This window comes from Sceloporus occidentalis, unplaced genomic scaffold, assembly GCF_023333645.1.
Source record: "Sceloporus occidentalis isolate IW3139 unplaced genomic scaffold, rSceOcc1.0.p SCAF_2, whole genome shotgun sequence".
Classification (NCBI taxonomy): Eukaryota; Metazoa; Chordata; class Lepidosauria; order Squamata; family Phrynosomatidae; genus Sceloporus; species Sceloporus occidentalis.
Window position 1 is genome coordinate 178,359,458 of NW_028316982.1, and position 4,244 is coordinate 178,363,701.

The window sequence follows — 4,244 nt, forward strand, 5'->3', positions numbered from 1 at the left end:
GAGACTGCCAAAATGGGGAGGGAACAAAATCCCACAAAAGCTATTGCAAGTCCACTACTCAGTTTGAAAGATAGGTATATTTTAAGCAGTATGTGGGATGTCTGTAGCATATTTTAAAATCATGCTACTTAAAAATTAATTGCCAAGAAAAGCAATTCTCCTTTTGGAGAAGAAAAAGTATAGACAAGGGAATCTGGCAAAGTCAAATGCTGCAAAAACAGCCTTGGGGACCATATGGGGTATCATTGGTTGTTTTTGTTTTTGACATACATTGCAAAAAAAGTGAATTTCTAAGAAAATAATAATGATATTCAAAGTTCTGTATTATAACTTGCTAAAGTGGCCCACCCTTGCTACAAGAGAGAGCAACACTGGGACTGCAGTGAGGGAAAGGCAGCTGCAGGTGAACGAAGTAATACAGAAGGGTCAGTGAGTGGGGAGATAGAGGAGAACAGTGGGATGGAGTTTGAAGAAGTCACAAGTATAAGGTTGGCAAACACCCTCCTTGTCCAGGGCATGCCCTTTCTTTCAAAGCTAAAACTTCTGTCTGGACAGATTTTTAAAAATGTTGGGGGATTTTTAAAATGTCCATTGCTGCTTTGCTTCCTGCCTGCTGATGTTGCCTGGGAGTTATCATAGTGATCAGTGGTTTGAAGTAGTCACTCACTAAACGTGTCAACTTAGTTGCTTTCCAAATTATGGTAATTCTACACAGATAAAACACATATTTTAAAGTTATCAGAGGTAGTGCATGAGCACTGGCTTAAGTGAGGTGCAAAAAAGGTGCACTACTGGCACACCCTTAAAGCACTGATGGCCCTGACTTTTGATTCAAGAAGTAGCTAAAGACGCTTCTCTTTAGGCAGGCTTATCCCTAAGCCTCTGCCTTGTGAGCCCTTCCCCCCTCTGTTAAGTCCCTGTTAAGTCCCTTTGTTAGTTCCCCTGTTAGCCATTGGTGAGTCATCTGTGATTTGGCACAGACTATTTTTACTGTATTGATGGTTTTAATATGTTGTTTTAATAATTGTATGGATGTCTGCTGTGAACCGCCCTGATGTTTCGAAGGGCGGTATACAAATAAAGTTTATTTATTTATTTATTTTATTACCTATCATAACTGATCAGACTGACTTATATGGGAAGAGCCAGGGTTCATCAGACAGAACAGTTTGGTGATGATTGTGATGATGGCTGAAAATCCAAAAATGTACAGCCCACTATGGCCATAGCTGCTTAGAGGAGGAGAAGGAGGATTGGGTGAGTAGCGTCCCCTTTCTACCACTGAGAATATACCCAAATATCTCCTAGTTGTCCAGGCCTGGACACTAAGGGGCTTGCAATGCTAGAGGGAAACAGTCTGTCTGTGGGTCAACACAAGAAGCTAGTCAGGTTGCTAGGAGTGGGGGGATGGCTAACTGTGGGTGGAAACGATTGTATGTATCTCCCCTCTCCACAAAGATCCAAAGGATTTTGAGTGGGTGAATGAAATTTCGGGGGGGGGGGGGATCATAGAGGCTCAGAGTAATTCTTGGTAGGCCTGAATAAATATTAGATGGACAAGGCTGGTGTGAGGAGCATGAATAAAAAACCTAAAATTTCATTACAATGCCTATAAATTCTATAAATTCATCTGAGTAAGAACACATTCTCAAAATGGCACAATGTTGGCTGCCATAGTCATAGAAAAGCAGCACAGATGGAAAGCTCTTTTTCAGGCCCATAAAGGTAAGACTGAATAGGTGAAAGGGTGTGAGGGTATTCTGGGACCCTAGGATACATTGCAAAGCAGCTGCTGCTTCAATATTTTCATAATTTGTCTGTGAGTCACAATGTCTAAGACTTTCAGGCTTCACAACTAAACACTGTGAAATCACCATCTAATTGTGAAGTGGTAAACAGACCTAGCCAGATTAAACAAGGCATTTAAATTGCAATAGTCCCTGGAATTTATTTAGGACTCAAGTACAATAAACCTTAATGAAGACTTTAAAGGATTTGGGGATACTAGGGTGATGCTGAAAGTCAACAGCTATCAATTAAGAGATTTTACACAGCAAGCTTTCAAGTGAAAGCAACCATTCTTTGTAACTCAAATGTGGCATTTTTTCTGAAGAAAAGGTTTTTTAAATGTATTAGGCTTTGAGAAATGCTAATAAAAGGGCTTCTTGAAACACAGTCAGAGCAAGCCAATATTAATTTTAGACTGACATCAGAGATACATTGCTGTTATGCTGCTGAAACATCTACTGTATCAAAAGTATGTTCAGCCCAGGAGGGGACAGAAACGCACACACAGCACCATCATGCAAAACTATGTCAAAATTACTGATAGACTTCTATGTTTCCTTGCTGTTTACCTAGGAGGATGATGTCAGTTTTCTTCCACCAGCTGCAGGGCTGTGACCAAGTATTGCCTGGGGTATCTCTCCTGGATCCAACAGCTAAATGGACATGATAGCTACAGGCCAGAGGGAGAAAGGACATGTTTCTGCACAGGTAGAGTGATATTCTTCCCCTACATAATGCAGGTTGAGTATCTCTTATCCAAACATTTAAAATCCAAAATGCTCCACAATCCAAACCTTTTCTCATAGGAGACACCTTTGCTTTCTGATGGTTCAGTGTACACAAATTGTTTTATGGACAAAATTAATATAAAATAGTATCACATTACCTTTGGACTATGTATACAAGGTATATATATAAAACATAAATAAATTTCATGTTTAGACATGGTCCCATATGTCATTATATATATGCAAATACTCCAAACTCTGAAAGAAAATCCATAATCCAAAACATTTCTTGTCCCAAGCATTTCAGATAAGGGATTATCAACCTGTATACAATGCCAGTCATTGCCTCCTGACATGGTGGAATATAACACTTTCAGTCATTTCACTGGAGCAAGATTGTAAATATGAATTGCAAAAGTTATGCATTAATAAATCTGTTTTACTAAATCATAAATACTGAACAGGATGTCAGCGAAGATTTATTGTTGTTGCTGTGGTTGTTCATGTTATTTCATTTATATCACACCTTTCCCCTATACTGGAACTCAGGGTGGGTCCCAAGATATTTGAGCCACCTTGGGTCCTTTCTGGAAGAAGGGTTGCATACAAATGAAACAAACAAGCAAATATTAAAAGAAATACAGATTAAAATTCAAAAGCTTTCTCAGCAAAAAAAAAAAGGGTTTAAAGAAATTTCATCTCATGTCTGCCTAACACTACTTAGCATTTATTTAATATCCCAGCAATATATTTCACACTAGCATAATCTGATGTCTACTCACTCTTAGGAAACAGACTTTTGTGGGCATGTCATTCACTAAATGGGATACAGAGTTCAGGGATGTAGCCAAGGGGGGGATCTGTGGGGTCCGTACCCCCCTTCCGTTAGATACAATGAATAGTGCGCACAACTGCGCCGCCACGCCCAAGCCCCATTGTAATGGTGGCACTTGGTCTGGACCCCCCCCCCCCCTTTCTAAAATCCTGGCTACATCCCTGCAGAGTTGCTTTCTCACCCTGTTCCTTCCTTTTATTGGATCTTCATTCTCCACTGAAGATGGATGGAGAATTTATGTGACTTTCATGGAATTCCTGTTAGGATACAGCATTTGGGGGGACAGGATACTAATTACCTCATCCCCCAAAATGCTGTACCCTTAACAAGTGGGCCAACTTGTTTCCATCCTTTTTTTTTTCTTCATTGAAATTTTAAACAAGGGGAAGCCACAGCAGCAATCTACAGGCCAGTTAAACATTTATGTTGAGAACAGCATTTGGAACAACACTGTACATATAATAAGTTGGCATGGTTCCTAGTAAAATTGTAGATAGGGAAAATGACTACTTGTGGAATCAGCAGCTGGATTCAATCCTTCAGGTTTCCTCATTAAATTAGTTATCAGCAAGGTGCAAAGTTTCCTTTCCTGATTTACACTATAACTCTGTAACATAATACCCTCCATATTTCAGACCACATGGCCCATTAGCCATAGAAAAAAGTATTCATGCTAGCTAGGAATGGTGAATGTTGTAGTCTATTACATCTCTAGGGTGCTCTGTTTTACCCATGTTTGTGCATCACTTAATTACTGGGCTCACAAAATGTAAGATGGTAATAGTTTATTAAATGCTTTGGGGGGTGGGGGAAATGGGTTAATTAATTAAGTTCAAAAGTTGTGGTTGATGTGGGGCTACACAGCACACTATGAACAATGCTGCTATACTACC